This window comes from Macrobrachium rosenbergii, chromosome 30 (assembly GCF_040412425.1).
Source record: "Macrobrachium rosenbergii isolate ZJJX-2024 chromosome 30, ASM4041242v1, whole genome shotgun sequence".
Classification (NCBI taxonomy): domain Eukaryota; kingdom Metazoa; phylum Arthropoda; class Malacostraca; order Decapoda; family Palaemonidae; genus Macrobrachium; species Macrobrachium rosenbergii.
In genome coordinates this window covers 36,115,516-36,128,487 of record NC_089770.1, presented here as the reverse complement: position 1 = coordinate 36,128,487, position 12,972 = coordinate 36,115,516, and positions in this window count along the sequence as shown.

Below are 12,972 nucleotides of genomic sequence, written 5' to 3'. Positions count from 1 at the left end.
GTATGTTTACGTGCTTCAGATGCGTAAGGGTGAAGCACTTCGAATGTCTATAGAACTTGTTGTGCCACTTCAATTTACAATCCATTAGTAATATTGACAAGCTGGCTTTACTGCAGTCATTAAACTTCGTTTCCCACCTGTGCCATTCCAGTTTTGCTAATTGGTCTTCAGGGTACAGATCGTAAACAGATTGCAAATGTTATGATGACATAAAATACACACATGTAAATATATATATATATATATATATATATATATATATATATATATATATATATATATATATATATATATATATATATATATATATATATATATATATATATATATATATATATATATATATATTTACAGTCATATTAACCCATACCAGCCTTCCATTTTCTAACCTATTAATTTTCCTGCTTGATTGTTTCTTCCACAAGCTTTACCATATAGGATGTATGTATATATATATATATATATATATATATATATATATATATATATATATATATATATACATATATATATGTATACATATATTGTCACGTTTGCTGCTGCCGTGAGAATGAAAGATGGATGTAACTTTGACCTTTGATAACGACAACTGACTAAAGGGTGGCTGTGTCCCAGTGAACAGGAAAGTAAATAGTGACTGTTCTGAAAATTACCATAAAATGGAGGGTTAAAGTAAACTTAAAATGTCCACTAAATAGTATAATTCACTAAAGGTATCAGAAGAAATATAGTCAGGAGCTATCAATGGAGCTCAGTGTCTCTACTCATATCCAAGTTACACAAAGATTTCCCAATCACTAAATGCAAAGAACCACAAGATTGCAAGGTTTAAAATCACGCCCTCTTAGGCTATCATCACGTTAAGTAATTATGGGATAGGATCCGTAGAATGTAGAGGATGGGGTACAATAAGCAAGGAGAAATCACACTGCGATTTCTGGATATCTTGACTGGACATGGCACCTGCTGGAGGGTTTGAGTGGCACTCAACTTGGAATACTTAAACACAACAGCAGACCACTGGTTATCGTACGTTGCTGTTACGTTACACATGTAAGCACAATAAACACAAATGCAGCACTCGTATTATTATTGCTAAAACAACCACCACAATCAAAATCGCAACAATCTCTGAGGGAGAAGGATAAACGCTGGGTGTAAAAATTTGAGAAAGGTGGGAAACCAGGTAAAGAATAAAATGGCAAGGGCGGCAAACAATTTTCAGTCATATTACCTTAGTCCGTGGACAAGACTTGAAGATATCAGAGCCAGATTCCCATTGCTTTCATTCCAACTTGACTGACACTGCATTGCATCAAAGCAATATGTAACCTAAGGAACTCACTGGTTTGGAAAGTCTTCAAAAATTTCCTTTCTCCTACCCCATCCTACCCACCCCGCCCTCCAATACGAGTCTCTGGGGATATTCTTGACGTAAACGCGAGCTCTCGAAACTGAAAAAAAGATCGCCGTCATTTTGCTTTCTTTGTTCAGGAACTCTTTCTTCCTGCGAGTTAGATTATCTGCTTATCCACTGGTACGTTGTCGTCATTTAAGTGTATTAATGAATAGTTTGGCATTGTGTAAGATCAACAGCTATTCTCTACATAAGCTGCTTTGGAGGCCTAGACTTATAGAAGATAAATAAGTAATGACTCCTTTCACCCACACCGTAGGAAGTTTTCCCCTCGGTCAGAGATGACATACACGCCATGTCCAGACGCTCATTCTCAATATTCTCTTTGCAAGAGCATATTGAAAAGTTAGAGCTAAAATGTGCTGATTTTGTCTCTATATTTTATGAGGCTTCACAATCTGCTTCACTATGCAACACTTCTGCCGAGATGTTTACTCTATTTATTTACTTCTGGCTGCTATCCTATTTTTCCTTTCTTTCCCTTCGCAGCCATTGAGATAATGCCTCTTTTAGTACAAACATTTGCACAAAGCAACTTCTGTTGATATATATACTGGATTAATTGACTTGCAGATTTTCAGATGTCTTAATCTTTCTTTATCAGCTGTTTATGTCATTTCTGAGTTTTATGATTATAGAATGCTTTAAATATTTTTTCATTTTCTTTTCGTTTACTCTGTCAACTTCCCAAAGAAGTCAACCAATTTTGTATTACTGTATTCAAAGGTATAACTTCATTTTTATTGGCTAATTTTAATAATTTTTTACTTTACGAAATATTTTCAGAACTTTCGTTCACTCATCGTGGATGCATTTGACAAAATAGTCATCATCAAACCTCAATTCAAATGTTAAATAAAAAAAAAAAAAAAAGTTTGTCATAATATTAATATTGCTTCCAATGAAACCATAAATCTTGTAATTTCCACAATGGTCCCGTGGATGAAGTATATAATATGTCCTCACGTGAAAATAAAAGGAATTGGTACCAAGACTTTCAACTTTTATTCCAAAGTCCTAGTTGACTGTTTTAAGCCTCAACGCTAAAAATTTTTTTAGTAAATACAAAGGTAGAATGCATCCACCGATATCAACAGGTGAGCGGAGTGTGTGTGTGTGCAAGCAACCACTAGGTGGCGGCCCTACTGTTGGTGTAACATAGGTCTACACTACAATGAGCAGCGACAATGAAATTACCTTGAAACCATTTATTCTATATTTATTAGAGGAATATTTGGATTTTCATAAAAATAAAATTATTCAAGTTAAATTATGGCTTACTAGCAAATATTCGCCTATGCAATTATTCTTTTGTTAAAGCCAAGATTTTCTTCCTAAGCCTAGGTGCGTTAGATTTTTACATACTGTAAATATATTGCACTTAGCATTCACGTCTCTATATCAACAATTTCTGGCAAGAGAGCATATGAAGTTATCTACACATTCTTGCATTTCAAGTTACCTTACGAATGGATAAATCACACACCAAGAGCGAGCAGGAAAACTTTTAAGAGAATAATATTTTATGCAAGTAAAAAAAAAAGTGTTCCATAAGCCTTGATATCAGTGCTAATAGATATTTCGATCAATAGCCATCTTCTCCATATAATTAAAACCATCACTATCATTTATTCTTCAAAGAACAGGTATACAATCTCGACAAATAAATTCTTTAGTAACAGAGATTGCATCTCAGAAGGCTTAGATTATTTGCCAGATACAGGCACCTTGAACACAGCCTGAAACTTCAAAATTCAAAGAAAAATTGTTATAACTCATATTCCTATTTTGAAAATGTTGTTATGGCTGTGGAGTTTATTAGGTCTACTGCTATAGAACTGCAGAGGTAGCTACGTTGACCAGCCCAAGAAGCATACAGTATTAAGCGCGCTGTCACTGACGGCAATGATAACCTTATCATACCTTGCCTTGAGATAAGCAATGTTAAAAAAAAAAATCGGTTCAAATCACACAGGTTACGAATTTTACCAGTACATAAAAGGGATCATATTTATATAACCATAGGTAAAATAGTGCTAGCTGTAAATTCGCAAGCTTGTCGACAAATATGACATTGGAAACGAAAAAAAAAAGTTTAACACTACTTGACAACGTTACGTTGAGTCCGAGATTGACAAAAAGAATCATGTCGCCTCAGATTTGAGCATAGCTGTACCATGACATCATTAAGAGATAGATAAAACTGACCTTTAGGAAGCGATGTCTCGAGACCTTACGAAATATATGGAGTTATCAATGCTGAGATTCAATATATGCCCATAAATACCTAACAGTATGTTTTTCATAACTGCAATATTACCACAACACACTAGAAGTGTGTTTTAAGTGAGTTTTATTGAGACACCTGCGATGAACATACTGTATGTAGTATACTGTATATTCGGACTAAGAAAAGGATTTCAGGAAGAGACACTACCTAACATGGATTATACAAGTTCTCAGAAGCTGTATATTTGATTTGATAATTCTCTGACTAACATGTGACTATTCATGTGCAGTCAGTAACTGTGGGTGGGGATTTTGCCAAGAATCAGAATTAACACCCGCACCAAACCAAACTTTTTTGAAAAAAATCATCTCACTGAAACAAACCACCCTCTTGTTCATAATGTCTTTAAATACATTATGCTCACAAGTCAGATAACCTGCATATTAGTTTCCTAGACTTCGTCTAAAAATCCAATCAAACTATTCGCATGTTTAGGAAATTCAATTTAATATGGTACACTTCCATTACTTGTGCAATGACTTGAGCTAACTGTGCAGTAGTGTGAACTTGAATTCAGTATCTATAAATAGTAAGTTACTTTTGAGTGGCTCAAAGGTTTCATTTATATCAGTGGCTTTGTGCCAACTGGATATCAAGCCACGACACCCATCTAAAACCTTTCCTGTTTCACAAATCTGCGTCAGTCACTTCATTCCATTCAGAAAAAAATAAAATATTGCTTCATGTCTTATAAAGATGGTAAATGTTTCTTCGCAACCCCCTGTAGAGGTGGAGGCCCCTCTCATGCCGTGTCTCATAGGTCTTATGACCTACGGGCAGGTGCATGGGAGGTTCAAACAACCAACCAACTGACTTTTCCTTTTCAGGTGGTGGTGAATCGCCTGACTTTACTAGTTAAAATGTCCCTTGACTTAGATTCTTTTCTGCTTGAAAGGTTTGATAAGTAAAATAACTGCTTACATTCAAAGTTAAAAGCCATTTTTTTATTTTAGAATTTTGCCGTTTATGGTAATTACTTTTTAACTATTAAGTCTTGCTTTTAATGTTTGGTGTTAAGATGGTACAGAAGTTGAATTTTATATGTTTTTTCAAAACAGAATATTTCCTGAGAGTAAAGTTATCTGAATTCCCTTTCTTATTCTAAAGATATTTAATTTACTTTGACCGGACTTCTCAACTTAAAAGGACTTCAACTCTTTAAACTGTCTTAAGATTAAATTACTTCGACAATTTATTGCTTTTAATAAAATTTAACATTTTTGCGAATAAAAATTTTAATTTTGATTTTTTGAAAGTTTAACGTAAATTATAGCTTCCTTTTGTTTATAACAAGTTAAAAGTAACGTAGTTCTCAATTTAGTTTTTAACTTTACTGTTAGTGATAATTCACCCCATTAATACAATGAGCTGCCTCTGTTTTCCTTCTTCTATGCAACAGACAGACCTATGTTAGATATGGCTTTTGTCAGTCAAACTTAAGCTTATCAGTAATGATAAAGCTGACAGACTTTATTCCAGTCAAATTAGTTAACAAATCACTGATCCCAAAACAGCCCTGGTAAACTGACCTTGGGTAATTTTCCTCGGCAGCTCTGAAAAGTTAAGTATATCTTCGTTTAACCAGACCACTGAGCTGATTAACAGCTCTCCTAGGGCTGGCCCGAAGGATTAGACTTAATTTAAATGGCTAAAACCAACTGGTTACCTTATTGTGGAATCCGAACCACATTATAGCAAGAAATGGATTTCTATCACCAGAAATAAATTCCTCTAATTCTTCATTGGCCGGTCGGAGACTCGAACGCTGGGCCAACAGCGTGCTAGCCGAGAGCTCTACCCATCCCTCCAATGGAAAAACTTCAGCAGCTCTGAACTATTGACCTTTAATGGTCGTTACTTTGGTCCCTCCACTAATTAGCTCTTTGCTGTGCCTTTGATTGCTCTCTTTGGTTTGCTTGCAAGAATTTGATTTTTCCTTCTCTGGTTACAGGCTTTGCAAATGGTCGGTTTGTATAAGAGAAAATTGATCTATTGTTTACGCTTCAGCTAGTCAAGTTGTAAAACCTTATTTTCCTGACTATCAGAATCCTAGATTTGTTTTTGCATTATAATCACGATGCATTTCTGCCGCTGTCGTTTTGCATTGCAGGATGTTGACTGGAACGGGGCTGAGACAATGCAAATAATACTTTAGTTATTCAAGAACTCCAGGCTCATTGCTTTTACTCCGCTTTAGTCTCTAAATATAGTAAGCGTGGATTCTGGCGTCGCTAATTACTTCAGCTTTATGGCACACGTTGTTCCTCATTGATGGTTCAAAGTGAAGTTTGACACTAAAATAGTACAGAGTGTTGCACATATAATTATCTTACCTTCACTACTAATAGCAATTGCAATGTAAAGTTTTCATGCCATGAATTCTGAATTATTCAAAGAGCATTCTAGTCTCTTTAACTTGACCAGGTTTTGTTTTAATATCGCAGGGGTTTACAATGTCAAGACTGATATAAAATGGCTTCTTTTAAATTACAAGTCAAATTATATGTATTATCACTTGGTAATATTACTTAAAGCTATAGTTATGGTGCTGTACTCAATAAATACCTGAAACTACCATGGTTTAGTTTGTTCTAACTTGACAGAACTCTGTTAACTAATGACATAATTCAAGTTGTTTATAGTTGAACTTTATGTAAATGTTGAAAATTTAGATTATTTTTGTCAGAAATTAATCCAAATGTAAACGATTTGAAAATCATGACTTGAGCTGTAATTGTAACTGAATTTATAATATTACCTGCCGTATATACTTAAATTAAAAAGAAATTGATTATTCTTGTCGCCAGAAGAACAAATCCCGAATCTTCTATACAGCAGAAATAAACCTTTCAAGCGGAACCCTTACAAGTTGAAGTTCATAACTTGCAGTACTTGACGAATATTAAGAACTGAATACTTCCGCTTTATTAGTTGTTCTACTAGTGGCAGCCTTTATGCTAATTTTCAATTTCCTTTAAATGAAGGCCTTTATTCTCATTGAAAATAAAATTTTTAAATATGGGCCACTGAGAAAGCTGCTGTGAAAAAGCGAGCGCAGGAAAGAGAATTATCTTGTTATATGGAAGGAAAAGAGTTTGGGGCCATTACTACAGAGAGCTAAAGGGTGGTTCTTATTTGAAAAAGTTAGTGACGTATGGATGTTCACACAAGGCACTAGTTGAAAACTAATCCTTAAACCAAAATAAAACTGTTTTATCTTTTGATTTTAATCGAAACTAAAAACGGGAATAATTTTTGTTACACTTTATATACTTTTAAGTCTGATAGTTTATATACGTTTAAGTTTGATAGAACAGTTCCCTGATAGAGTGTCTCTGTATTTGATTAGTGTCTGTTAGTAAGTCATGTGCGTGTTAAACTCATCCGCTGCTCATGTTGAAATTGTCTTGCGAGTGATGTAACTCATGAGAGCCAATGAAGGAAAAGTGTCAGTTGTAATAATGAGTGGTTTATCTGGGTAATGAACTTGCAGCCCCGGAAGAGAGTTGTGGTAACAAGAGACATCTGCTGCATTCCTCATACTGATGTGAAAAGGGCTATTTGATATTTTAAGGACAAATGGCAAGCACGCTGGTCTTGAATATTGCAACTCGAGACTATGTATATTGTACATTGAATATTTTTAAATAAAAAAAAGATAAAACCAAGAAAATAAGGCAAAATATCATCATTGGCTCTCAACCTACCATCATAATTTAAAACGAAAGTTATCCTGTTCCGACTGAGAATTGGTAGTACTCACTTGACCAATGGGTGCCTTTGAGGGGTGGGTTGTGGGGGCTTGGACTGTGTGTGTGTGTGTGTGTGTGTGTGTGTGTGTGTGTGTGTGTGTGTGTGTGTGTGTGTGTGTGTGTGTGTGTTTATGCCAAAGACGTGGACTGGCTGGTGACCTACTAGGTCCTAATGTTGACTCCCATATTCTGATGTGATATTTGTCCAATTTTGCATGGCATGGGTTTTTATAACAGAATGGGACTTAATTGTTTGAATGTTTTAATTTTAAAGTAATTTATTTTATACCAGTAATTGCGTTCACATCTTCCATGCGCTTGTACTGATTTACTGTTTTTACTGAAGTATTAAGTAAATGATTTTATTCAGTCTTTCAAAACTTGACTAAACTACACTTCAACTGCAGTGCTTTGACGTTAAGCCCAAAATCCACATCCTGTTCCATTAAAAAACGAAAGCACTACAAGCCAAAATTAAAAAGGAAATATCAAAAGTCACAATCTAAAATATATAGACGTGCTCCTGGCTGTATTTGATGTCTTCATACTTGTCACGGGAGTTGTTTCTTTACATAACTGGAGAAAGACATTGTATACCAGACAGCTGTTTTAGATTGACTCTTTCTGAAATTTAGGCAAATGGTGTTGCAGAATGTGATGACGTTAACTGGAGAAAGACATTGTTTACCAGACAGCTGTTTTAGACTCTCTCTCTCTGAAATTTTGGCAAATGTTGTTGTAGAATGCATGACGTTATATAACTGTTAAATATTCATGCTTGGTGGCAGAAGCTACATCCTGGAAGATATTAGTGAGCATGACGTTTGTCTAAACCTGCCTAGGGACTCATTCTGTGCTCTCTGGAACAAAAATTGTTCAGCTCCATTAGATAACTCAAGCTTGTTTTGGCTAAGGCTCCGATGTTCATTCTTGAAACCCTGATGTCTGGAAGTCACTGAAGAATTCATCCTTTCTGATAATACTTATCCTCTTCTTTAAGCTTCTGTTCTAAAGCTAATGATGAATTGGATTGTGGGAGACATCCTTGTTCGCGCATCTCAAAGTTGTTTAACTGTATTTTATTGTAGATGCCTCTCCTTTCACCGAAACATTCAGTCATGCCTTTTCCCATAGCAACGCATTCCAATGGCGTTCACCGAAATCGTTGTTAAATAAACAGGAAAAATGTTCCTGAAAAGTTGCAGACGGCTACGAGAGGTGATTTTGCCCAGCAGGAATACATGCAAAGTCATCCAAGTTCTCCAGAATTTCTATTCATTTCGCATGTAGCATTCTGGTCTCACTGCTATTTTCTTTCCTCGTAAATGTTGATCATTGGGATTCCCTTGCAATGTGTTTTCCCTTCTGCCTCGTAATTTTCTCCAAAAAACAATCTGGAATAACCGGGGATTTCCATTTCAGTATTAGTTCGAAATATGTACGCATGCTCTTTTGGGAACCATTCCCATTATTAACTTTTTTTGTCGACTGACTGAAATTCATTTTCGATTAGTTTATTGTAAGCAGAAAATATGAGTCTTGATTATTCAACGAAGATGATTATTTTGCTGGAAAGGATAAGGATGATTTATTTTCTTTATGAAACTTGTAGTAGCTTTTCGTCGGTTCCATAAACAATGAAAGAATTTTTAGTAGCCTCCATTCCATGTGCATCTATTTCTCTTCTGAAACACCAATGACGAGTATATCGACTGTAACAGAATAGATGAAGTTGACGAATGAATATCAAAGGTTGGCGCTGGAAGGAAAGAAATATTTGTCCCACAGGACTTGACGAAGAGTGCTGATTCTCATGTAATGGAGTAGTGGCCAATACTTTATCTGTACGAAGGTCGAATAGCTAGACCTCCAATCAGTAATTAGCTCTATTCATATTCTTAATCCACTGAGTGAACATTCCGGGTTTAGCAGAAGGAATACTGCCGACCTAATTAACAAATTAAATAGTGTACGGGTTAATGATGAATCCGGGCTATTGAGTTTCCAAGTTTTTTTTTTTTTTTTTTTTTTTTTTTGTACCAAAGAACCTTCAATTATTTGCTAGAATTTCTTTCTGCGCTACTCGATAGCTGACAGCCTGCTCTATCCTTTCCCAAGATTAGCACTATAACAACGATTATAGTTAGTAAAAAAAAAAAAAAAAAAAAAAAAAAAAAAAGGGTAAACTTTGATTCAACGGGAAATGCCTCAGAATTTTGTGATGGCCTTGGAAAATTCCCCATCACCTGCACTGAGCAACTTATAAGCAGAATATTTGCAGGAGCGGAATGATCAACAATATTATTCCAGAATCTGAAAAAAAAACTTTAAATATGTTGACATGATTTGTATCTGGCCAAGTAATGAAAATGGAAACACGTTCTTTTGAAACTTGAACGAGCTGGTGTCACTTGTGAAATGATTCACTATAAATAGGCCCCTGTTGGGAGGTAGCGCCGTCAGTACACATCACGTGGTGCACTGTTGGTATTACTTAGGCTCTTTTTAGCGTCCCTTCGGCCCCTAACTGCAACCCCTTTCATTCACTTTACTGTACCTCCATTCATATTCTCTTTCTTCCATATTGCTATCCACCCTCTTGTAAGATTGTTGCACTGTGCAACTGCGAGGTTTTCCTCCTGTTACACCTTTTAAACCTTTCTAATTTCAATTTCCATGTCAGTGCAAAATGACCTCATCATAGGCTCCATATTCTATTCTAAGCCATGACATCTTATGACCCTCATTAACCTGGCAAATGTCTCCATTATTCACATTTTTCTTAAGTCTTGTGCCCCCATGGCAAATGTCTCCATTATTCACATTTTTCTTAAGTCTTGTGCCCCCATTCACTATGGTAAAAAACAACTAATCTGAACACAATCTCAGTCATGTTATTTTATTCCTAAACTTTATACAACAAATTCTTTCATTTCCACATTTCTCAATCAATTAAACCAAATGAAATTGGTCTCTGCGGTACAAAACATTAAATGTGAGACCAAAAGGATTAAGGACCTCTAAAACTCTTTCGGAAATGCCTCTCTGGAACTTTGTGGTTCTTCAAAGGCAAAAAAAAAGTAAACAAATAAATAAAAGGTAAAAATAAAAATAACTGGAAGGAATGGGTCAGGAAAGTTTCATTTCCTTCTCTGCTTCCTGGATTCCTCCTGTTCGTGTTTGCATTAGGAAGCGCTGTTGAAGAAATATGAGCTGAGCATTATTGGAACCTTCAGGAGAAGCTTCGAACGAGATTTTCTCTTGATCAAAACTCCAGATATTTCCTGACTCCTCAACCGAAATGTTGGAAGGAAAAATTTGCATTTTCCTATGTGATTTTTTTTCCATTAGGATATAGCACGAAGTTATTAGTATGTGTGTGTGTGTGTGTCGGAGAGAGAGAAGGAAGATCTAGACGTTTTATGAATTCTTAGAATTCAGTGACGTCATCCACGGATCACACCAATAGAGTGGCAGGCGAGTGTTTGATTCCATTCGGAAGCCCCGAGGCTTGAAGCCACTGACGTTTTAACCTAGGATATAAGTTCCTTTAAGTGCATGTCAAATCTTCATCAATCTCTTAAAACGCGGCACACTGTAGACATTACTTGAGGTTCTTTGCAGCGTCCCTTCGGCCCCTAGCCGCAACCCCTTTCATCCCTTTCATTTCATTCCTATTCCATTTTTTTCCATCCTACTTTCCTCAACCCCTTCCTAACAATTGTTTCATAGTGCAACTGCTTTGAGGTTTTCCTCCTGTTACGCCTTGCAAAACTTTTTACTCTTAATTTCCCTCAATGACCTCATAAGTCACAGCGCTTGGCCTTTGGCCTAAATACTATATTATAATCTAGTCTATGTTCTTGAAACCTCGGCGAGATACTTGAGCTGTGGAAAAAAAAAATTTGTGAGAGTTAGCAATATTTTTGTTAAACGCATTATTCTTTTTTAGATGCAGATCAAGAAAAATATTTTATTCATCTTAGCATATTGAGAAACGAAGATTTGTCAATCTCTCTCTTTCTCTCTCTCTCTCTCTCTCTCTCTCTCTCTCTCTCTCTCTCTCTCTCTCTCTCTCTCTCTCTCTCTCTCTCTCTCTCTCTCTCTCTCTCTCTCTCTCTCTCTCTCTCTCTCTCCTTCCCGCTGTCTCTTGTCTGCAAGTCTTTCTCTCTTTGATACCAAGGCAAACATTTAAACAGCTAATCCACTGATTCTTTTAAACTAATTTTGAGCATGATGGGAGTTTTATTATCATTAAAAGTGCATAAATCCACTCTTCAAAACAATAATAATTAGCGCCAACACTGGTTGGAATAATAACAAGGACTCAAACTACGTCGAGTTACTAGTTGTTTGCATTAAGGCTGAGAGAGAGAGAGAGAGAGAGAGAGAGAGAGAGAGAGAGAGAGAGAGAGAGAGAGAGAAGTTGACTGAACGTATTTCCTAGGTGACAACTTCAATGGCTTTTAGTATTTGGGGTTTCGATTTGAACTAAACACTTACCTACACTATTGATCTGATCTGTGGATGACGTCATAAAGCTTCAAATAACCTGAGATCGATTCTTCGTTCGTTTTGAATAATGTGCATTATTGGAGCTGGGCTTTGTAACTGGACAAATTCAAGCATCCCGGTTTGCTCTCTCTCTCTCTCTCTCTCTCTCTCTCTCTCTCTCTCTCTCTCTCTCTCTCTTCATCTTCATCATGAAGTTGTCGCTTCAAGCACAATCCACCCTCCATGATCTGATTCCCGTAGCAGATGAGGAAAAGGAATATTGACTGACGGCGGCGTTAATGATGCTACTTTATTTAGTACTTTGAACAGGACTGCCTTCATACAAATGAATGTACCTTTGGGCGGGCAATGGTTTGTGGGAACTTACTGGATTTCCAGTTGCTGGAACGCCACGTAAAATCAAAGAACCTTTTTTTAATTAGCCAGGGCGTGAGATCGTGATTTAATCTTCTTCGATTTTATCACGAATAATTAAATGAATAACTCCTTCATTGTCTGTCTCACTTCTTTGAGGAAGTCTAATCCCGCGGCCTTTAATGAAGGCTAAATCTGACAATAATGTATCAATTTTTTTAATGAAATTATATCAGCTTAATGTGTACGTTAAATTGAACATATACTAACTAACCTATGTTCACCGCTTTTCATTGTTAGCTATTATCTCAAAACGCTGCGGATAACTGAGTTTCCATTTTTTTTAAGGTAAAGTTCTAATTAGTCATATCTTGCTTATAAATAAAATTACTTAAAGTACCATATTATTTTCTCGTCTATTGTCATAGGGGCAAAAATACTACTTTAGGCCAATGATGCTATTAACTTTCAAGATAACTATTTACAGGAGTACCTCAGACGCCCACAAACACTTGTGCGAGTAGACAAATGCACAAACTTCCACACAGGAATATACAGACGCACACACACGCACAAACATATACCTCTCTCTCTCTCTCTCTCTCTCTCTCTCTCTCTCTCTCTCTCTCTATCTATATATATAT